Source organism: Schistocerca cancellata, chromosome 7 (genome assembly GCF_023864275.1).
Source record: "Schistocerca cancellata isolate TAMUIC-IGC-003103 chromosome 7, iqSchCanc2.1, whole genome shotgun sequence".
Taxonomy (NCBI): domain Eukaryota; kingdom Metazoa; phylum Arthropoda; class Insecta; order Orthoptera; family Acrididae; genus Schistocerca; species Schistocerca cancellata.
Window position 1 is genome coordinate 134,944,245 of NC_064632.1, and position 25,422 is coordinate 134,969,666.

Sequence of the window (25,422 nt, forward strand, 5' to 3'; positions counted from 1 at the left end):
TGTGTCTGTCATTGGTTCAGTAACTCCAAATATACTTGTTGGGCGTTATTGACTTAATTTGTATCACCTAATGCTGTGTTAAGCTCATCCTCAGTAAAATCCTTGATAGCTAGGCTTTAATTAATGTGAGTAGTGTCTTTCATGGTAACTAATGAAGATATAGTTGAACTAGACTATTACTTCATTTTCTCCTTTAGATATTAGGAGGCCCTTCTTGAGTAAAACATGCATAAGAAAAATGCATAAGTTACCTCAAAGTACCACTGTTCGTGGTAATGAGTCTGGACTGTAGCGGCGAGGTTGCCTGTGTGATCCCAGCACATGATATCGGTGACTGTTAACGCAATGCAGTCACAAACTGCGCAATTTTCCCTTGCTCTCCAGTGGTTCCATTCAATGCTTCCCTGTTATATGCCCACAAACATCTGACATACACCTGCAAAACGCTGCATTGTGGGACCACTGAACGAGGAAACTTCCTAAAACAGTAAGTACCAAATAAATTCGCTGTTTTTTACGTAGATATAACCATCTAGATCGCTTAATACATTTCTTCATTGATAGCGCTGTTTCTGCTACTGCCGTCATCAATTCACAGACGTAGAAATTGTAAACCAAAGTTCAGAGTCACAATCAGTAAAACTTATGCTTAATCGCAACCTTAGCGTCTCGATTAGGCATTGGTATTACTGGTACTGACGCTGCGTTATTTTAAACATTCTACGTTTGTGATCTAATGATGGCAGGAGCCGAAACGACATTATAAATGAAGACATATAGTAAAACATCTAGATAGTTCTACTAACAAAATATTCACCATGATGGCCGATTTGTTCATGAAATTCATTACTGTTATCAATAAGCAAGCTAATTATTTCCAGCCTTAACTGGAGTCAGATTTGCATCTAAAAATCTATCTATATAAATAATAATATAAATATTCTTTATTCAAAATCGTGTATCTCCGAAAGTTCTTGACCGATTGCTTCGAAGTTTTGTCACAACGTTGTATTCTAATACAGGCGTGTTTTCAGGTACCTACTTCTTATAACAACTTTCCCCTATTTCTAATTTATAAAAAAAACCTATTACATATATTTTAAAAATCGGTATGTAACAACATCTGCATATTCCAACGTTATATGTGTCAAAATTTCAAAGCATTCAGTTAAAAATTTTCGGAGATTTGCTGTTAGTAACATTTACAGTTTCTGTAAGTACAATCATAGATCTTCATTTCTTCAGAATTTCAAATCTCCAGTTTTCCACTGACTGCTTCGAAATTTTAACACCAATGTTGAGCTCTAATATGGGCGTGTTTTTAGGTACCTAATTCTTTAATTTATATATATATATATATATATATATATATATATATATATATATATATGGTGTTACAAAAAGGTACGGCCAAACTTTCAGGAAACATTCCTCACACACAAAGAAAGAAAATATGTTATGTGGACATGTGTCCGGAAACGCTTACTTTCCATGTTAGAGCTCATTTTATTACTTCTCTTCAAATCACATTAATCATGGAATGGAAACACACAGCAACAGAACGTACCAGCGTGACTTCAAACACTTTGTTACAGGAAATGTTCAAAATGTCCTCCGTTAGCGAGGATACATGCATCCACTCTCCGTCGCAAGGAATCCCTGATGCGCTGATGCAGCCCTGGAGAATGGCGTATTGTATTACAGCCGTCCACAATACGAGCACGAAGAGTCTCTACTTTTGGTACCGGGGTTGCGTAGACAAGAGCTTTCAAATGCCACCATAAATGAAACTCAAGAGGGTTGAGGTCAGGAGAATTGGTCCGCCTCTACCAATCCATCGGTCACCGAATCTGTTGTTGAGAAGCGTACGAACACTTCGACTGAAATGTGCAGGAGCTTCATCGTGCATGAACCACATGTCGTGTCGTACTTGTAAAGGCACATGTTCTAGCAGCACAGGTAGAGTATCCCGTATGAAATCATGATAACGTGCTCCATTGAGCGTAGGTGGAAGAAACTAAAATGAGCTCTAACATGGAAATTAAGCGTTTCCAGACACATGTCCACATAACATCTTTTCTTTATTTGTGTGTGAGGAATGTTTCCTGAAAGTTTGGCCGTACCTTTTTGTAACACCCTGTATATATATATATATATATATATATATATATATATATATATATATATATATGGGGATAAAGGGAAAACATTGTTGCATACACACACACACACACACACACACACACACACACACACACAATAGTGAAAGTATGATTAGAATACTAGTACATAATCTGAATTTGCCATAACAATACACAAAGCTGAAGCTCAGAGAGAGGGGGGAGAGGAGCTAGACAGAGGGGTGGGAGGAAATGGACGTAGAAAACGGGGAGAAGATGGTCAGAGAGGGGAACAAGAGGAAATGGGATGAGAGGGGGCAAGAGAAGATGGGCAGAAAAAGGGGGATGAGGTGATGGACTGAGGAGAGAGAGGGGGGCAGCAGGGGATGGAGAGAGAAAGGCGGGAGGACAAGATAGGCAGAGAGAGGGGGAGAAGGGAATGTATAGAGAGAGGGGGCAGGAGGAGGTAATGACAAAGAAAGGGGGAGAGGGAGATGGACAGAGGCAGGGGAGAGAAGGCGATTACGTTGAATATCCAGTTCCCACAAATATTAGAAATTTGAGCTTTCTCTTTTCCATCTAAGCAGACTGAGCCACAGCAAAGCGTGGTCTGGTACAGCTAGTTACCAATAATAATAATGATGTTGATGACGATAAAAAGGCAGACTATTACAATATACTTTATATCCACAGAGAAATAACTTTTTTAAAACAATCTTAATTAGGTTCACATTCTTCTTGCAGAGCATTTTGTTCATGCTACGTTACATATTATTTGAATTAGTTTTAGACATCAATTAGAGAAATGAAAGAGCTGAACTGCTACAGTTGCATAAGGATTTAAGATTTTTTTTCAGAGCAAGAATTTCACGTATGTTATAAGGAAGTAAACATATAATACTTACATAATATGTCAAACTATTGTATTTACTTTTCTTTTACTTCATTAGCCATAAAATAATATATTTTTTAAAATTTATCCAAACAACGCTTTGACTCTCTTCCGCTATCCAAGGTACTCTCAATATAATCTTCGTATAAGTCTAGTTTCTTTGTAACTTTATATGATATTCCCTACTGTCTAGTTCTGGTAGATGATTTTGTTAGTGACTTGGATGCATATTCTTCGACGTCTTTTTCATTTATTTACCCGTCTCGAGAGTCCCAAGTAGACAAGTATGCACTGACGGTATATATCTGGCTGCTAGATGACATTTAAGACTCTCACGTTGCATTGACATAGAGTCAATGTATTCCTGAGTATCTGTGCTTGAGTTTGGCGAGAAAAAAATGCCAAGTGTCCAACAAGCTATCCAGAGTTATTATGTTTAGCATCAGGGAAAAGTTTCCAATCTAACCGCAAAATTGGTCTATGTTTTTCATATTTATGGAGATTTTCTTGCTGATAGAGAGTTTTTTCTCATCCACTTCCAAACGGTAATCATTTTCGTTTTCCTTGCACGGATATGCGTATGCCACTTCTACTTCAACACTACAGGCCAGGGCGGGTCAGTTTGGTTCTATATTTCTAAGCAAGTGTTGGGTGAGTTTCAGTGATGACGGCTAGTCACATAGCTCTAATATTTATGGGTAAAATATTTGCCAGAACATTTCTTCAAACTTGTGAACAATTTGTATTAGAATACTTGATTGGATTCTATGGAAAGTGTTGGATTAATTATTGACAGATTCTTGCTGAGGACTGCTTCAATATGTTCGCTCCTACGCAGCTTATTTCTATGCAGTAGATGCAGACATGTCTGCACATTTTGTATTCTGGATCAATGTATATCGGTGGCCTTAAATCAGAGGGTCGAGATAGTTGGGAGATTTCTCTGTGCTATTTCTTGCGGCTTCCCTTATTATGTTGATTGTGCCTCGTACACAGCTAGCAATAAAGTCGCGGAATACGAGTCATGGGAAAAGTTTCAGGGCTGTTCCGTGACAATTTTCTTGTGTTTCGCGAGTGTCGCAATACAAAAGTCTCAAGTTTCACGTTCCAAACGAAACGGGGAACATATGACAATGTCGCATAATTTATAGTAGTCTGTATCTTTCCAGAGTCACTTTGTACTTGCCTGCCGTAGAGACAAAATTTTAAAAATAAGTAAAGATTTTCAGGCGCTCTGTTGTTTTTGGGATGCGACATTCCAAAATGACAAGAACAGAGGAAAAAGAAGGCAGTTTTCTGATTACAACGCAGGACTTGTGACTATATTTTTTTGATAGTACAACGAAAAACCAATCCAAACTTACAAAATTTACTTTTTTATCTAATCTATGACTAGTTTCGGGCCGAGAACCATTTTCCAATCATCATAACATAGTGAAAAATGGTAGTTCCGAAGATGTGAAAACCTTGTCAAAAATGTATAACGAACAGCTACAGTGCATGTTGAGTTATCCGTATCTGTTGTAACTGTTCGCTGCACATTTTTTGACATGGTTTTCACATCTTCGGAAATACGATTTTTGACTATGTTACGATGATCTGAAAATGATTTTCAGCCCGAATGTACTCATCAAGTGAATAAAAAAAGTTAAGTTAGTAACTTTGGACTTTGTACTTATTAACAGAATTTGCTGATCCACATCTACACCAGCATGCTGGAAATTCGTAAATATTTTTTTTGGGTCCATCCCAGGTCATATTTTTGAAACTACGTAAAAGTCTTAACAATTTGTCGAAATGTTAAACTTTTATTTATTCAGGTGTATTATTCGCTGTCTTCCTCTACCTTTCTCTACAGTTTTCACCCTATGCAACTTCCCAGGAAGGCAGAGGTTGGAGTACATCCAGCAAATAGTTTATGACTTAGGTTGAAAGTGCCACTCTAAGACGACGAGGTTGGCACAGGAGAGGAGTTTGTGGCGGGCCGCATTAAACCAGTCAGAAGACTGTTAAATGAAAACATATATATTGTTCTACGGATCGAAACGTGGAATGTCAGATCCCTTAATCGAGCAGGTAGATTAGAAAATTTAAAAGGGAAATGGATAGGTTAAAGTTAGATATAGTGGGCATTAGTGAAGTTCGGTGGCAGGAGGAACAAGACTTTTGGTCAGGTGAATATAGGGTTATAAATACAAAATCAAATAGGGGTAATGCAGGAGTAGCTTTAATAATGAATAAAAAAATCGGAGTTCGTGTAAGCCACTACAAACAATATAGTGAACACATTATTGTAGCCAAGATAGACACAAAGCCCACGCCTACCACAGTTGTACAAGTCTATATGACAACTAGCTCTGCAGATGAAGAAGAAATTGAAGAAATGTATGATGAGATAAAAGAAATTATTCAGGTAGTGAAGGGGGACGAAAATTTAATAGTCATGGGTGACTGGAATTCGATAGTAGGAAAAGGGAGAGAAGGAAACGTAGTAGGTGAATATGGAATGGGGGGAAGAAATGAAATAGGAAGCCGCCTTGTAGAATTTTGCACAGAGCATAACTTAATCATAGCTAACACTTGGTTCAAGAATCATAAAAGAAGGTTATGTACATGGAAGAAGCCTGGAGATACTGAGAGGTTTCAGATCGATTATATAATGGTAAGACAGAGATTTAGAAACCAGGTTCTAAATTGTAGGACATTTCCAGGGGCAGATGTGGACTCTGACCACAATCTACTGGTTATAAACTGTAGATTAAAACTGAAGAAACTGCAAAAAGGTGGGAATTTAAGGAGATGGGACCTGGATAAACTGACTAAACCAGAGGTTGCACAGGGTTTCAGGGAGAGCATAGAGGAACAATTGACAGGAATGGGGGAAAGAAATACAGTAGAAGAAGAATGGGTAGCTCTGAGGGATGAAGTAGTGAAGGTACCAGAGGATCAAATAGGTAAAAAGACGAGGGCTAGTAGAAACCCTTGGGTAACTGAAGAAATATTGATATAACTGATGAAAGGAGAAAATACAAAGATTCAGTAAATGAAGTAGGCAGAAAGGAATACAAACGTCTCAAAAATGAGATCAACAGGAAGTGCAAAATGGCTAAGCAGGCATGGCTAGAGGACAAATGTAAGGATGTACAGGCTTATCTCACTAGGGGTAAGATAGATACTGCCTACAGGAAAATTAAAGAGACCTTTGGAGAGAAGAGAACCACTTGTATGAATATTAACAGCTCAGATGGAAACCCAGTTCTAAGCAAAGAAGGGAAAGCAGAAAGGTGGAAGGAGTATATAGAGGGACTATACAAGGGCGATGTACTTGAGGGCAATGTAATAGAAAGGGAAGAGAATGTAGATGAAGATGAAATGGGAGATACGATACTACGTGAAGAGTTTGACAGAGCACTAAAAGACCTGAGTCGAAACAAGGCCCCAGGAGTAGACAACATTCCATTAGAACTACTGACGGCCTTGGGAGAGCCAGTCCTAACAAAACTCTACCATCTGTTGAGCAAAATGTATGAGACAGGCGAAATACCCTCAGACTTCAAGAAGAAAATAATAATTCCAATCCCAAACAAAGCAGGCGTTGACAGATGTGAAAATTACCGAACTATCAGTTTAATAAGTCACGGGTGCAAAATAATAACGCGAATTCTTTACAGACGAATGGAAAAACTGGTAGAAGCCGACCTCGAGGGAGATCAGTTTGGATTCCGTATAAATATGGGAACACGTGAGGCAATACTGACCCTACGACTTATCTTAGAAGCTAGACTAAGAAAAGGCAAACCTACGTTTCTAGCATTTGTAGACTTGGAGAAAGCTTTTGACAATGTTGATTGGAATACTCTCTTTCAAATTCTGAAGGTGTCAGGGGTAAAATACTGGGAGCGAATGGCGATTTACAATTTGTACAGAAACCAGATGGCAGTTATAAGAGTCGAGGGATATGAAAGGGAAGCAGTGGTTGGGAAGGGAGTGAGACAGGGTTGTAGCCTCTCCCCGATGCTATTCAATCTGTATATTGAGCAAGCAGTAAAGGAAACAAAAGAAATGTTCGGAGTAGGTATTAAAATCCATGGAGAAGAAATAAAAACTTTGAGGTTCAGCGATGACATTGTAATTCTGTCAGAGACAGCAAAGGACTTGGAAGAGCAGTTGAACGGAATGGACAGTGTCTTGAAAGGAGGATACAAGATGAATATCAACAAAAGCAAAACGAGGATAATGGAATGTAGTTGAGTTAAATCGGGTGATGCTGAGGGAATTAGATTAGGAAATGGGACGCTTAAAGTAGTAAAGGAGTTTTGCTATTTGGGGAGCAAAATAACTGATGATGGTCGAAGTAGAGAGGATATAAAATGTAGACTGGCAATGGCAAGGAAAGCGTTTCTGAAGAAGAGAAATTTGTTAACATCGAGTATAGATTTAAGTGTCAGGAAGTCGTTTCTGAAAGTATTTGTATGGAGTGTAGCCATGTATGGAAGTGAAACATGGACGATAAATAGTTTAGACAAGAAGAGAATAGAAGCTTTCGAAATGTGGTGCTACGGAAGAATGCTGAAGATTAGATGGGTAGATCACATAACTAATGAGGAGGTACTGAATAGGGTTGGGGAGAAGAGGAGTTTGTGGCATAACGTGACTAGAAGAAGGGATCGGTTGGTAGGACATGTTCTGAGGCATCAAGGGATCACCAATTTAGTATTGGAGGGCAGCGTGGAGGATAAAAATCGTAGAGGGAGACCAAGAGATGAATACACTAAGCAGATTCAGAAGGATGTAGGCTGCAGTACGTACTGGGCTATGAAGAAGCATGCACAGGGTAGAGTAGCATGGAGAGCTGCATCAAACCAGTCTCAGGACTGAAGACCACAACAACAAATAAATATATATATATATATATATATACATAAGTTCATTGGGCACGACCCTTTTGTATAAATGGTTCGTTTGTTTTAATTACATCATAAAAGTCAAACAAGGCTGTTCTGAATTAATTTTAAAATTTAGTAACTGTTGTACAGTATATACTGAAAGTCTGCCCTACACACTCAGTATCACCGTTATGGCTTCAAAAAAATCTCTTATGTTTGGTAAAGGAATAATATTAATAGTGCACCTATGTTTCGCTGTTCTCACATGGTGTTTGGTATTTACTATACGGCAGCATTTTACGTAACTGTGGAAAACCTGGAAATGAAGAGAACCGCAATACACTGGTTAGCCAGAATATTATGACCACTAGCGTACTTTGAATATGAACCCATCCAGGCGATAGCGGCGTCACCTGGCGAGGAATGAGTTCAAGTCACACAAACGCATGGTGCGTTTAATATCAGTAAGCGTGCTATGTGAGTTTGACCGAGGTCAGCTTGTGATGCCCCGGAGGCTCGGCACGAGTATTTCAGAAACTGCACGACTTCTCGGATGTTTGAGGAGTGCTGTGGTGATTGTCAACAACAGTGGCGAAGCCAAGGTAAAACTATGTCCAGACGTCTGGGACTGGGCGGCCACCCCTCATTACAGATATTGGACGTCGTAGGCTGGGCAGACTGGCAAAACAGGACAGGCGCAGAACTGTGCGGAACTAACATCATACTTTAATGCTGAGGAGATAACAAGAGTGTATGACACACAATGCATCTAAAACTCCCTAACTATGGGCCCCTTGCCGATGACACATGCATGTGCCAATGTTAACACCATATAGGCAACTGCAATTGAAAAGGGCACTCGACGTTCGCGCAGCGGCAGAGCGTTGCATGGTCTGCTCAGTGCTGATACCTTCTTCATCATACCGATGGGAGAGAGCGAATCCGTCGTTTTCCTGAGGAGCAGATCCTTGACCCCTCTACAGTGGGACGAAGACAATCTGGCGACGGCTCAGTTGTGCTCTGGAGAACATTCAAGTGAGCATCCATGGTCTAGTGGAGCTCCCATGACGGCCAAGTAGTACCTGATCATATTTCGACCAGCTTGTGCCATCGTCATATTTCGGCTAACTTTTGTCAAAAATGCGTATATTTTGCTTTTCTCTAAGAACTCGAACATAAAAACATGAATATGTTGCTTGCATTACAATGTTTCAGGTGCTATTATCGCAGATACACACGAAAATTATTACAAAGTTATATTTATCCGGACTGTAGTACACAAAAAGTTTCTTGATGTAAGGTTCCTTGACGTAAGACATTGCTGCGCGGGGGCGACAAAACGCTCTCGAAGCCAACAAAGGCGATTTCCGACTTAATAAACATCGGACACGTGGTCACGCTATTCAGTTTGAATACAAGTTCGCTTTGGTTCAACATGGCGAAAGTAAAGTGACAACAGTAGTTACCATTATCCACGTAAAAATGGGAACTTGGATTTTCTTGAATTACAGCGCCAACTACCAAATATCAAAACAAATGTTTAAGACAAAATGTACGTCGTTTTTTTATGTAGACTCTGATTCTGCAATAAAAAAATGAATGGGGGTTCCTATTTGAAGTTTTAAAGTTGCCCCCTGCACCACCCCTAGGGGGCTGGGGTGGTGGGCTAATTTTAGCACCAGCAGATGTCCCCCTCGAAAATAATCAACTTTGGATTCTAAACATTTTTCGTGTGAAGCTTATTTTTCGAGTTATTCTCGTTTGTCAACTTAACATTTACACCCTGTGGATTGCCGACATGTCAGACACATAAACGTAAATTTGACTATGCGAACGACCTAGACACCGCATATCAAAGGAAAAATTTTAACGACCTCGACAAAATATTGACTGCAGATCTGGAAGTACTGAACACTTACTACTCCAAGTGGCATCTACATCCAAACCTTAATAAAATGACAAGGACCTAATGCACGTTAACAACAGAGAAACAGAAAAGTTCAACACTCTACGAATGGGCAACACATCAAGTCTGAGGATAAGCCTAAAGACTTGGGAGAGAAATTAGATCGCATTCTAACGTATAACCCACACCTAGATGATACAAAACAGAAGCAAAAATACCGTAATGCTATCTGGAACGACATGGTGTTGTGGATCGAGCACATTTAGGACTTCAGCGCTAGCCGTATTCAACAGCGTGGCTGAATACTGTACGCAAGTCTGGATGAGAAGTGGACGACCAGCTGAAGGAGACAATGCAGATAATCTCTGGCACATTCAGGGCCACCCCATCTGCCTCGCTGCCCGTCCTACCGAACATAGACGCCCCTGAAATTAAGCGATCTCAGTTAGATTCAAGATAATAGAAAAAAATCCTAAACATCCGAGAACGCCCTATAAACCAAGACCCAGGTCACCTTTACGGAAAATCGGCGAACTGCAAGACTTCGACGCAAAGAACTATGGACTGTAAATTGACATAAGTACTGGGACTTAGTGGACAACCCTAACAAGAAGATGAATGGCTTTAATCTCTCGAGGATATAGTGGACAACTTGGACCAGTGTCAGAACGACTGCTGGTAGGTGTAAGCAGCCAATGAAGAAATGGGACCTGTTGGACAGTCCTAAGCGTGAATAGGGGGAAATCCGATGTATGGAGCACTTGCTTATGTGTGAAGTACATGGCTATGAAGGTGATCTGAAGGACATACATCCATAGAGTGGCTCAAGACTGTTTGTAATATTTTATAGCATTATAAGAACATATGTAAAGAATCTTGCAAGTATAGAGCTATTAGAACATTTTAGCTAATACATTATGTCATGAATGTCTTTGTGGATGCCGAACGAATAAATAAATAAATGAGGATAGTGTCTTGTGATCTTCATCTGAGAAGTCTCAGTGACATTAGATAAACTCAATAACACTCACACCATTCTTCGGCTCTAAGACTATTTCTGTGTTGAAAATAAGCTTTCCTAAATATGAAATTTTAATAGTCATAGCCGACGGGCATGGAATTACAGGTTGCATTCGATCAAGGTTTTCGTGGTGTAACACTTTCCATTGGCTCCAACTTGTTAAGAAGTAAAGACATTAGCTGTAATATTATTGTACAGATACAGCCGATTTAGTCATGCACTGACAGCAAAGCTCAGTGACAAAATCCAATTGATTGAACACGAGGCGTCTTTTGTAACGCGGATCTATAGTGAAATACAAACAATATACTGCTGTATGCACGTCCCAAACTAATAGTTAGAGACTGTGGAGGAAAACGGGATGTTAAGTATCCCAGTGCTCACTGTTGAATACCTGTCTGGCGTTTAACAGGTATTATGTCAAAACTGAGTATAATAAGCCCAAGCTACCCAGCGCTTCGGAATTCATGTTTGATTTTGGGTTCCCCTCAGTAGCTGTTTCCCGGTTAGGCCTTATTAACTCCCCAGAAGCATCTATTTGAGCACTGTGGCGCTCTTTTCGATGTTTTTGTCCACGAAGGACTCGGTTTAAGGTTAGTTGCTCTGGAGAGGACCACCAAACGAGACGCGACTCACCGAAAGCTGGCGGAGTGCCCACCGGCCCCGTTAGGTCAGGGCCGGGTTGAGTCACGCCTCAGAGTCGCCAGCGCAGCTCGGCGTGGCATTGGAAGGAATGCGGACACCTCAGCTGGTGTCGCCGACTGCGCGCCACGGCGCTTTTTCTCCTCTCAATTTATTGGCTTTCGGGCCGTGCTCAATAAAGTGGGATGTCAATTCTGACGATACGAAAGTAAGGACAACACAATATCCAGCGGAGAAAACCCCGACCCGGCCAGGAATCGAACCCGGGCCTCTTCGCTTACCAAACCGCCGCGTTGACTGGTGAGGCAGTATCGCCATGTCTTATGTCCTGCATGCACGCCTCACCTCGGCTGCAAATGCTCACGTCAACCGTCATCAATGAACACCGCGCCACTTGTTATTTAATTTATATTTCCAGAACAGCTCGGTCGTTACTAGGGAAAGAAGCTTGAAATCCTGCTTGCTGCCGGGTGTCTGGGTCCGTTCAGTGAAATGACAGGGATGTTTTCGAGATTAGTTCAGCAGAGCTCCGTTCCTAAATGTAGGCGTATAGGCACAATCAGCAGCAACTGAGCTCGACAATATAACGCATAACGGCTTTGAAAAGTACTCAACGCGCTTTCCTGTTACGCGTGATTTAATTTAAAGTTCTGTGGAGGTGTGACTGGGCTTTATTGTGTGTACTAGCTGTTCTTTGAGTTAAAGTTTGAAGTATTTTTATAAGTAGTAAACTGCAGGCGATTCAAATCGCAATAACTTGAAGATACCGTGTAGCAGGTGACAAACATCTACGAAGTCTTCTACAGGATGATCCAGAACTCCGTTAACATTTAAAAATGGTCTAATTCACGGAATAATGTAGGCAGAGAGGTAAAAGTTGACACACGTGCCTGAAATGACATGGGGTTTCATTGAAACCAAAAACGAGTGCGAAACCTGGCCGACAGATAGCGCTGGACAACAACACGTCAGTGACGCTGCAAGAGAATCATGTATAAAATGAGCTGTAGTGAGAAAGCGAGTTCAAATGGTTCAAATGGCTCTAAGCACTATGGGACTTAACATCTGAGGTCATCAGTACCCTTCACTTAGAACTACTTAAACCTAACTAACCTAAGGACATCACACACATCCATGCCCGATGCAGGATTCGAACCTGCGACCGTAGCAGCAGTGTGGTTCCAGACTGAAGCACCTAGAACCACTCGGCCACAGCAGCCGGCGGAAAGCGAGTCAGATCACCTGTAGCGTGGCTGATAAACACACGCTGGAAGGCATAATTTTTATCCAGGATGGCCTCCACCCTACATAGTTAAACATGTGGAAGATCTCTTGCATATTTCGTTTGGCGAGGATCGCGTGCTGAGCCTCCAAGCCTCCACTTTCGTTATGCTTGGCCTCCCAGGTCCCAAGATCTCAATCCACCTGAGTTTTGGTTGTGGGGTTACTTGAAGTCACAAGTCTACCGCGATCGTCCGACCTCAGTAGGGACGCTACAAGGCGACAGCAGAGACAGCTTCTCACCATACTTGCTGATATGCTGGACAGTGCAGTTATAATATAACAATTGTTATGATAATTATAACTTTTGTGGCCGGCCGCTGTGGCCGATCGGTTCTAGGCGCTTCATTCCGGAACCGCGTGACTGCTACGGTCGAAGGTCCGAATCCTGCCTCGGGCGTGGATGTGTGTGATGTCCTTAGGTTAGCTAGGTTTAAGTAGTTGTAAGTTCTAGGGAACTGATGACCTTAGATTGTAAGTACCATAGTGCTCAGAGCCATTTGAAGCATTTTTATTACTTTTCTAACATACGAAAAGCCATCGGTTGGTTATTTTGTACACTTTTCTTGGTTTCAGTGTCATTTCAAGCATGTATTTCAAGTTTTACCCATCTACCTAGATTATTCCAATAAGTATCGAATTGATTTTTTAAATGTTAACGAACTTTCGGGTTACCCTGTACACCTTTAATAACCAGAAGCGGCAATGGAATACCTTCTAAGATCCAAATCTGGCATTAGTCAGGAGAATGAAAAATCAATATGTCTTCGTTGGTACATAACTGATTTGTATCCAAAAAATTGAGAAAGTATTCAGGTACCACAGAATTATGGTTCTCACAACAGCAGCGAAAAAAATAATGAGAGACATTTAAAAAATAAATACTTTAGTATGAAGTTGGAAACTGACTGGTTGTAGATGGCAACAAGGAAGTTTTTAAAAACTGATTCTTGGAAGCAAGGGAAAAAGAAATACTCACATTATTTACGCAAACAGTGCCGTTACCGGTTTAGAAACAGCGGGTTCGTTTTTAGACGGTTGTTCACGTCTAGCTTACTTTTTTCCTTGTTTATATTAGTTATTATCCGTTTTTAAAACAGTTAACGCTAACAACAAATGTAATATAAACGTGTACAGCCGTCTGAAGACAAACCTGTTGGTTTGAAAAAGGTATCGACCTGTTGGTATAAACAAGTAGCAGTATTAACAGTGGCTGGTTGCTGTTTCATCTTTGTGGAAGTCACCTTGTGTTTTCTACACAGCCACGGTCTTAAATTTGCCAGGATTCGACAAAGTTTTTGTTCTAAGTGCCATTAATAAAGAGGTGTCACGTTGTAGTTCCGATAATACAAGTACAGAAATACAGCAGTAGGTCTTTAACAAGTAGAATCGCAGCCAACAAAAATAACTTCCTATATCTTAAAACTTTTGGAGCTTCCGATGGAGGCACAGCGTGGCACAAAGACCATACGCCATCTATAACGGGCTGTCAAATGAAATCCGAACAGCCGTCATAACGGGACCAAGGAATAGTTCCAGTCAAAGTAATTAACACATGCGTTAAGACATTTATCCCACTGGGAGATGAGATCATCAAGTCCTGTTCCGTAGAACGCAATCGGCCGCTGACGGGACCACAATAGCACCCACTCCTGCACTTCCTCGTCCGACTGAAACCGGTGTCCACGTAGGCTTTCTCCAGGTCGCAAAGGATGTGAAAATCACACAGTGAAGGATCGGGACTGTACGGTGGATGCTGCAGTGTTTCCCAACTAAATCGCTGATTTCGTCCGATTGACACTTGAGAGCGGGCATTATAGTGTAAAGAATGACAGCATTCCTGAACTTTTGTCTTCATCGTGCGTCGCAGTTTCTGCAAAGTGTCTCCACAGCGCTGCGCACTGATTGTGGTTCCACCCTCGAGGTCATCACAACCTTACCGGGACACGTGTGAACAACATTAGATTTCTTTGGCTAAAAAGATGTGGGGAAGCCATTTCACCTCGGGCTGTCGGAATGCTGTCGGACGGAGTCATCCTGTAAGACGATAACGCCCGCCCCCGCACTGCCAATCGGACGGAGGCTACGCTTCAGCAGTCTGATTAGGCAGCACTGCAACATCCGCTGTAAAGCCCGATTCCTTTACCGTGTGATTTTCATATCTCTGGCGACTTGCAGAAAGACCTGCATGGAGATCGGTTTCAGTGCAAGTGCAAGAGTTCAAGAGTAGATGCGGTTGTGGGTCCGTCAGCAACCGATTGCGTTCTACGAAGCAGAAATTTACCGTCTCGTCTCCCAGTGGGATAAATGTCTTATTGTGTGTGATGATTCCTTTGAACAGAACCATCCCATGGTCTTGTTGTGGCGAATGTTTTCATTTGCCTGCCCCTTATAGTAACGGATGTCTGAAAGACTTTGTTCATGATTTGGCACCTGGATCAGCTCTAGGGACAAGCAACGGAGTATCGAGAAGACAATAGCATCCCGAAAGCGCGTATTCTAAAAAAAAGTGGTGCTTTGAATGTCTTCCATTTCCACCCTTCAAGTGATTAATATTGCAGTGGAACCGAACAAAGTGGACAAGAGGAAGGCCTTCTACATTCTGTATGTAAGAGAAAATTGCGCAGCGTTTTCTCATTCCTAAATCGTTCTCGAATATTAACCGTAAGTGTTGTCTCGTGTAACAAGGTGGAAAGTCTACCCATATATGTCGAAATTTGACAGCGACAACCTTCATTATCATCGAGAATGCAGTTTATCGTTCAGCGGCATTGCTGCACGCATTAGTAGGTATCCCACGACTGTCATTCGAATATGGAATCGGTGGGTTTAGGAAAGCCATACTCAACGTGCGCACGTGACAAGCGCCCGCCAGTATAGACTGTAATTTGCTCGACCGTGTAGGTCTCTACAGCTACGTCACGTACCTTGAGTCAGGGACAGGCTTGTCTGCAGCATTACAAGTACCTACGCGGGCAGTGTGAGGGCAGCTAGAGCTGTTAGCATGGGGACCATTATTGTGGCTTCCTTGACGTGGTAGTGGAAAGACGTGCGCCCAACGTCATCGCTGTACGCAGGAGTGGCCCTACGTAGTCTTTGCAGACGACTCTTGCTTCTGCATACAGGGTCGCCATAGAGACATTCGTGTGTGAAGGCTCCACGAATAAGGAACGTTGTTATTTATACACTCTAAGACCAAAAATAACGACACTCCGTTCAGGAATTATCCAAATGCGAAGCAAATCGGAAGATGCGATGTATGTGTAAAGCCAAATAAATGATTAATTCCAGAAAAACTGGACAATCTCTTGAAGAGAAAGAATTTCACAAATTGGGAAAGTCATTTACATATCGGTCGATCTCTGGCATTTACTGATAGAGATGATGGATGTCCTCCTGACTGAAATCTTGCCAAATTCTGCCCAATTGGCAGATTAGATCATCAAATCCCGACATGGTTGGAGGGTCCAAACCATAACGCTCCAAACATTCACAATTTGGGAGAGATCTGGCCACCATGCGGATCAAGGTATGATTTGGTAAGCGCTTAAACAAGTAGTAGTTACGTCTTTGATCTGAAATGTCACCATCTGAAGTAGAATTGTCTTCAGCGATGAGTCCCGCTTCGAACTGAACCCTCATGACCAGCGAAGTCGTGTCTGGAGACACCTCGGACAGAGGTGGGACACCAACTTAACTGTCGCCCAATGTACGGCCCGACAACCAAGAGTGAAGGACTGGGGATGCCATTTCATTCTATAGCAGGACCCCTTTGACTGACCTCCGCAACACGCTTATAGCACAGTGGCACGTCGATTACATACTACACCCCGTTTAGTTGCCCTTCGTGGAAAGCCATCTTGGGCTTACAGTTCAACAAGTTAATGGCCGCCCGCACACGGTGACAGTTTCTACTGCTTGCCTGCGTGCTTTTCAAACACCAGCTTCGCCATCAGGATCGCCGAATCTTTTCCCAGTTGAAAACGTTTAGAGCCCTCGAACCAGCTCGGAATTTTCACGATAGAACACACCAGTTGGATAGAATTTGTCACGATATCCCTCCAGAGGACATCCAAAAATTTTTCAATCAATGGGAAGCCCAATAACTGCTTGCATAAGGGCCAGCGGTGGACCAACGCGGCCGGCCGAAGTGGCCGTGCGGTTAGGGCGCTGCAGTCTGGAACCGCAAGACCGCTACGGACGCAGGTTCGAATCCTGTCTCGGGCATGGATGTTTGTGATGTCCTTAGGTTAGTTAGGTTTAACTAGTTCTAAGTTCTAGGGGACTAATGACCTCAGCAGTTGAGTCCCATAGTGCTCAGAGCCATTCGAACCATTTTGGACCAACGCGTTACTGGATTGCTCCATTTGTGATTTTCTTTATCTTGAATAAATCATTGAGTTTTTGTGAAACTGGGATTATTTGTTTGTCTGTACATGAACATCACAGCTATCGATTTCCGTTCCACTCTAATAATTCCTTCCTGGTGCGTACTTTTGTTTCTTTGTCTTAGGGTGTACATTCACTCATCAAATGATACAAGCCTTTAATAATAAAATACCACTAGTTCGTATTTTCTATGATACTCCCAAGGCGTTTGTTGTATAGATCATGTTACTCTTTCAGAAAACCTCAAATTCAATGGAATCTATGGTTTTTCCCACATTTGTTTTGAACCATGAATGCAAAAATTGTGCTGAATAATTCAAACAGTATTGGTAGGGTTGAAAATTTTAGTGACTGGGATGAAATGACAAAGGGAGTCCGACAGTCTTCAATTTTGCGTCCACTTCTATTAGTTATATACGTGAATGACTTTCCACTTAACGTTAAACGAACGGAATTGGTATTTTTTGCAGACGATACTAATGTTGTCACAAATCCACGTAGTGAAAGCAACAGAAAAGATTGGTAAGTACGTTCTCCAAGGAATTCTGAAGTGGTTCTACACAAGAAACAGAGTCATACAAAGAATTGAACTGGAAGAAGCACATTACTGTGCTTCTCAAGCAGTTAAGTTCAGCTACTTTCGTTCTTTGTATAATAGATAATGTGGAAAACAAACAAATTAACCTTTTGACATATTTTCCATATTTCCACTCAGTGTCTTCTAGCAGAATATTTTGTGGTAACTCACCACTTAGAAAATAAGTATTTAGTGTACAAATCGAGGAATAAGAATAATACGTCATCACGTAATCACCCACGGACGTCATGTAGGTACCTCTTCAGGGAGCTAGGCATTTTAACTGCACCATCACAATAGTCATATTCGCTAATGAAATTCGTTATAAATAATCCATCACAATTCGAGAAGTACAGTGAGGTCCATACATACATCACTAGAGGGAAAAATGACCCTTGTCATCAATTATTAAAGCTGTTACTGTCTCAGAAAGGAGTTGAATATGCAACAGCAAAAACCTTTGATCAATTGCCCAATCAAATAAAATGTGTGACAGACAGCAAAGGAAGTTTTAAATCTAACCTAAAATCATTTCTCTTGGACAACGAATTGTTTGACTTCGTTTTCTTGAAAGAATCATTCAAACCATCTATGGAACAGGTAACTAACTGACTGACTAACTAACTAACTAACGCACTCAAATTCATTCGCTACTGTCATACTGGCTCAGCTTCAGAGCGATGGAATGGGTTGCCATTATGTACACAAAACGATCGCTCCTCATTCGCATAGCCGGTAATTTACAAAGCAACCATAACATTTGTGTGTCCCATCTTCGAAGTCTCTGTAACGTTACTTGTCATCAGTATAAAGCAATACCACATATTCTCTTGTTACCCTGACCTACCTCAACACAGAGGGCGTTCGACAGTTACCCTGCCCAGCATATTACCTACTGAAAACATGTGTTCAAGTTGCAATAAAATTTTCTCTATTTACAAGCTGCGTCATTTCGACAAAACACTCGGGATTTCGACGGCTATCTCTGTCAACATCGTCAGGAGTTGAAGTCAGGTACGCCTCTGATCGCCAGCCACTGCTACTGGTAGACTTTGACACAGAGCTGAAGCTTCATGGGAAAACATACCAGTATCTGTTATCGAAGCTCAGTTCGACTCGATGACTAGCCTTGTAGAACCGCTTTTACCGCCGAAGATGTCATGTCCGTGTACCGAATTTCGCACTCTGTATATCCCCAAATCAGTTTCAGATTTAATCGTATAACCTCCTATTACACTGTGCACATATGAGCAAAATTACGTTGTTTGATATCTTTTCTAATATACCAGTTTTAATGATCAGCAGCGTATACTTGTAATACAGTTTTCTTTTATGTGATCTGAGGCTTTCCCGACGTATGTGCTGTATCCAAGGTTCTCAGGTGTCCAGCCGGATCCGATCGTGGAAGTTCCACGATATTTCGGCGATCGGATACGGCTGGACACCCGAGAACCTTGAATACAGTTTTCTTTTACTTTGGATACGCTGCCAATATCTTAATATTTTTGAGTACGCCTGAGCTAATACACCGTAACACATAACAATTCCTTTTTGCGAGTCATCAATCTACTGACTGGTTTGCTGTGGCGTACCACGAATTCTCCTCATGTGCCAATGTCTTCATTTCGAAGTACCACTTGCACTCTACATCCTATAGTATTTGCTGGATGTATTCCAGTCTCTGCCCTCCCCTACAGACTTTACCCTTTACAGTTCCCTCTCTCTAGTATCTAGGAGGTCGATCCTCGTTGCCTCAGAACATATCCTCCGATTCTGTTCCTCCTTCTCGTCAGTGTTTTCCTTATATTCCTTCCTTCGCCGATTCTGTGGAGAATGTCCTCATTCCTTATTAGTCTATGTGATTTTCAACATTCTTCTGTAGCATCACATCTCAGACGCTTCGATTCTCTTCTATTCCTGTTTGCCCATTGTCCATGTTCCTCTATCATACTGTTCTATGTCTCAAACGTACATTATCAGAAATTTCTTTCTCAAATTAAGTCCTATGTTTGATACTAGTAGACTTTACTTGGCCAGGAATGCCCTTTTTGCTAGTGATGGTGTACTTTTTATATCCTCCTTGCTCCGTCCGTCATTGGTTGTTTGCTGCTTAGGTAGCAGAATTCCTTAACTTCGTCTACTTCGTGATCCCCAGTTGTGAAGTTGTTTCTCGCAGCTCTCATTTATGCTACTTTTCATTACATTCATCTTTCTTTGATTTACTCTCAATCCACATTGTATACTCATCGGACTGTTCATTACATTCACCGCATTCTGTAATTCTTTTTCACTTTCACTCAAGATAGCAATGTTATGATACTAATATTATCACTGATATCCTTTCACCTTGCATTTTAGTCCCACTCTTGACTCTTTCTCTTATTTCCGTCATTATTTCTTCGATGTATAGATTCAACAGTAGGGTAAAACACCACATACCTCTCTTACATCCTTTTTGATCCAGACACTTCGTTCTTGGTCTTCAACTCCTATTGTCACACTTGATTCTTCTACGTAATGTGTATCACCCATCTTTCCCTACTGATTACCCCTATTTTCCTCAGAATTTCAAATATCTTGTACGATTTTACATTTTCCAACGCTTTTTTCAGGTGGACAAATTCTAGGAATGTGTCTTGATTTTCTTCTAGTCGTCCTTCGATTATTATCCACAACGTCAGAAATGTCGCTCTGGTGCCTTTACCTTTCCTAAAACCAAACTGATCATCGTCTAACAAATCCTCAATTTTCTTTTCCATTCTTCTGTTATAATTGTTGTTAGCAATATGGATGATTTTAAGCTGATTGGGCGAAAATTCTAGCAGTTGCCAACTCTTGCTATCTGCGGATTGTGTGGATAAAGTTTTTCCGAAAATCTGATGGTATGTCGCCAGTCTCATACATTTTACAAACCAACGTGGATAGTAGTTTTGTTGCCATTTTTCCCAATAGTTTTAGAAATTCGGATAGAATGTTATTTATACCTTCTGCCTTATTACATCTTAAGTCGTCCAAAGCTCTGGTAAATTCTGATTCCAATACTGGATCCTCTCTTTGTTGTCTGTGCATGTTTCTCCTTCCATCACGTCATCAGACAGGTCCTCCCCCTCACAGAGCCCTTGAATGTACATTTTCCAACTATCTGCTCTCTTCTCTGCACTTAACAGTGGAGTTCCCTTTGCACTCTTAATGTTACCACCTAGCTTTGAATTTCACAAAAGATAGTTCTGACTTTTCTGTATGCTCAGTCAGTCCTTCCGACAGTCATTTCTTTTGCGATTTCTTCGCTTTCTTTATGTAGACGCTTCACCTTAGCTTTCCTGCACTTCCTATTTATTTCATTCATAAATAATTTGTATCTCTATATTCCTGAAGTTTTCCTGAACATTTTCGCACATCGTTTCGTCGAGCAACTGAAATGTTTCCTCTGTTGCCCATGGATTTTTCGCAGTTACCTTTCTAATATCTATTTAATTATGGTTTTCCTTCCAACTTATATGATTGCCTTTTTTAGAGATGTCCATTCTTCTTCAACTGAACTGCGTAAAGAGCTATTCCTTACTGCAATATCTATAGTCTGAGAGAACTTCAAGCGTGTCTCTCATTCCTTAGCACTTCTGTATCTCATTTCTTTGCGCATTGATTCTTCTTGACTATTCTCTTAAACGTCAGCCTACTCTTTAGCTTAACTAAATTGTAATCTGAGTTTATGTCTGCTCCTGTGTACACCTTTCAACCCAGTAACTGATGTCGGTATCTCTGTCTGACCATGATAGAATCTAGCTCGAATCTTCCCGTGTCTCCCAGTCTTTTCCAAATGTACCTCTTCCTCTTGTGATTGTTGAACAGAATATCTCCTATTACTAGCTGAAATTTATTGCATAATAATAGGGTCAATAATTACTACTTCTTTTAGGGTACAGCTTGCACAGTGGTTTATAAATTATATACTCATTTAACACGAGAATGACTTCTACGCTTGTAACGAGTTGTCGTCTGCTGCTCAGCCTTTCTGTCATCAGTTCTGTGAGCAGTTTTATGGTGGGTCGTATTACATTGAAGCATCAGGTGGATCGGTTTTTCTTCAGAGACTAATTTTCACAATGCATTTGTAAAAAGTGAACTTTATGGAGATATGTCTTAAAATATACTTAGTTAAATTTCAGTCTTACATTCAGGCAAAGGAATTTTTGGAACGGTTTATGCCTTCACACCAGTGCTTTACTGGGATACTGGAGTTCTGAAATTGACATATGACCATGACAATCGGCAACTGTGTTAAATATCAGTGATGAGACAAAACATTATGTCCAGTGTCCACCGCAACGTTGGATACCGCATGGTGGCGTTGTGGGTACGTGAGGCGGTAACAAGAGTATGTAAGCGAAGCAAATACAGACAGGGATGACCCTAGCATAGCAGTGGGTTGCATATGGGGAAATCCATTCAGATAAGCGACTTTGACGAAGGGCAGATTATTATTACGCAGAGCCTGTGAGTGAGTATTTCGAAAACGGCGAAGCTGGTCGAATGGTCACGTGCTACTGTGGTGAGAATCTACGGAAAGAGGTAGAAGGACAGTGAAGCTACCACTGGGCGCTACGTGGTTGGACGTCCATGACTCTGCACAGAACGTGGAGTTCGGAGGCTTGTCTGCTCTGTAAAGCAGGACAGATGTTGGTCTGTGGCATATTGCCGAAACAACACAATGCTGGTGCACGCACAATTGTTTCAGAGCACACCGTTCATGGTGCATTGTTGAAATGGAGCTCCGCAGCAGACCACCCTCAACCTGTTCACATGTTAACCCACCATCGTCAGTTACGATTGCAATGGGCACCCGGCCATCGAAATTCGACTGTCGATCAATGGAAAGATGTCAGCTCTTCGGGTGAATCACATGTTTGCTGCAGGAGGTCGCTGTTCATCTCTTTAAACGCTGCCACTGAGGTGAACGGCGGCTCGATAAGTGCAGCGGATCACTGATACAGGTTGGTGGTAGCAATATTATGCTATGGGAGACAGTCTCCTGCACTTGCGTGCGACCTTTGGTAGTAACCGAAGATCCGCTGACAGCTGCGAATCACTTGCATTCCTTCATTTCTTGATGTCTTCCCCGACGGCGATGTCATCTTTTAGCAGTACAGTTGTCCCTGTCTCATAGTCAGAACTGCGCTACAGCGGTTTGAGAAGTGTGTTGACGTGTCGGTAACCAGATTCGCCTGATGTAAATCATATGAAATCCGTGAATCGCTAACGGGCACCATCACCGAGTAAGCAAATAAGCGGTCCGTTATTTATACGATTTACATGACTTTTGCGTAGACATCTAATGCCAGATACCTCCCCAAACCTACCACCGAACTACTGGATCTGTGATACGCCAAATGGTTGATGTATTTCGTTTCAAAGACGGACAAACGAACTATTAAGCAGGTGGTTACAATGTCTGGCTCATCACTGTACGTATTCCGTTTTGACGGCCGTGTCAGCAAGCTACAGGGCTCGAACGGCAGTGATTTTCTGGCTTTCGTTAACGTAATATGTTGTACAGTGGAACATTGCGTAACGCTGCTGCAATTATGTGCGTATAGACGATGTGGACCACGTACCATTCCGTCGTCCGCTGAGCTGCTTACTGCGCACGTTCATTTCTTTCCGTGTTGTGGCGAAATAAATAAAAAAACATTTGTCAAATTATTGTGTTTTTTAACTTTAGAATTTTTGAAAGGCTTTTTTTACGGATTGTATTGACCGGCTTGAATGCGGACAAATACAGTGCTGCGTGAAATATGCCTGTAATATAATTTACCATTCCGATTAATTACATTTTGAATTCTACGTCATTGTTGATTTAATCAGAGTTCTCACCTTAGACGTAGAATTAGTCCTTCTGCCACAATATTAATTCATCAGTCGCCATCGAAGTTCTTCTCTTTGTTGACCATGTGTATCTTCCTAAGTCGGCATCGGTTCACTTCACGAAGACGGTGGAAACCAAGGAATACAATGCTACGTTGCTTTAAATAATTTTCGTAACACTTCGATACTTCTCACTATTTTTTATTCACAAGACAATAAGACTTGCTCTGCTCGTCGCACAAACCATAATTACTAACAATATGGCTGCCTTTCCGCAGACACCAAAAATTACGTCCATCCTCCACGAGGCAACAATCAAAAGTGTCCCTTAGCTCCTTCTTGGAGTATGAAACAAAAGAGAATCCAATGTGAACATTACAAAGATTATAACCTACATGCCTCTCAATTTAATTTTTGGCGCAGCCTTTAAGGTATTGTATGTCTCTGCGTCGGAATGTGTCATTACGTGTCATTACAGTGTGATACATTTAACAACAGAACTGTAGGCTCTTCTAAAGACGATGGTCTGCTGATTAACAACAAATTGCATTTTCTACGTATCTATATCTACAATTCTGAAGCTACCTGATGATGTGTGGTGAAAGGTACTTACTACGCCGCTGTCACTCAACTCCTTTCTGTACCAGCCAGGAATGGTATACGATAAGAACAGCTGTTGAGCTCAAATCTCTCTAATTTTTCGAGAGATCTGAGTATACTTAGAACGAAGATATTTATTGGTCGACTCTTCTAGGATCGTGCGCTCTCGGGGTTTTAATCTTAAATCACAACGTGATGCATAACGCCTGTGTTGCAGCGTCGGCCAGTGGAATGGACTGAGCACCCCCGTGACGCTGTCGCGTTCACTGATCGAATTTGGAACAAAACGCGCTGCTCTTCTCTGAATCTTGTCTGTTTTCTCTGTACATCTGGCACTGGTCCCAGATTGGTGGAAATATTCAAATGTCATCAAAATGAGGGTTTTTATAACCTAACTCCTTCGGCGCTCAACTAAACGTTCTGACGATTCTGCAGTTTGAGTCTCAGATATTGTCATTCCTGCGATCAATTTTTATATCGTAGTTGCACTTTAAGTTGATCCGTACTCATACTTCCTGACACTTAATGGAAATGGCTGCTTCCGTTGATTCTTTTGCTATCGTGCAATTACACAATAATGGGTCTCCCGCCTATTCATGTGCAACACGTAACGCTTGTTTATGTCAATAGTCAACTACCAGTCTCTGTACCGAGTTTAGAACCTCTTCGGGTCTTGCCGTGTTTCGCAACAATTCTCTGGCGTTGCTACTTCTCTGTCTACAACAGCATCATCCGCCAACAGCCTCATGGAATTTTCGACCTCATCCACTAGATAACTTACATATATCGTGAAAAGTAATGGCCCTACAACACTCTTTTGAGGTACGCCGGCATTTACGCTCTAAGATTTCTTGGCGTTGAAACTGATAATAATAGACCATGAAACGTCCCATTAAGCCCGGTCCACACGCAACGATCTGTCTGCGCAGACATCGGCGCAGATGTCTGTACATGCAGAAGATCGCTGCAAATGTGGTGTGTTCACACGACACAAACCCCAATCTACTACTCGCCCGCCATCTGTCGGTGTAGAAAAGAAATATCAGTGGCAAGCGATTACGCTCCCCGTAAACGTAAAAAATTTAATTCAGTTATTTTGAAATATAGAAATGGAGGAAGTTCTGTTGTGGTCTGTGTTCGCAACTTGTGTTGTAAAAAACATTCAGACCAACCGCAGGAAACAGAGAAAGTGGTCAAAATGGTGTGGACAGTGGCTGCTAAAGCGGAAGCAGTTTTCTCAAAAGCC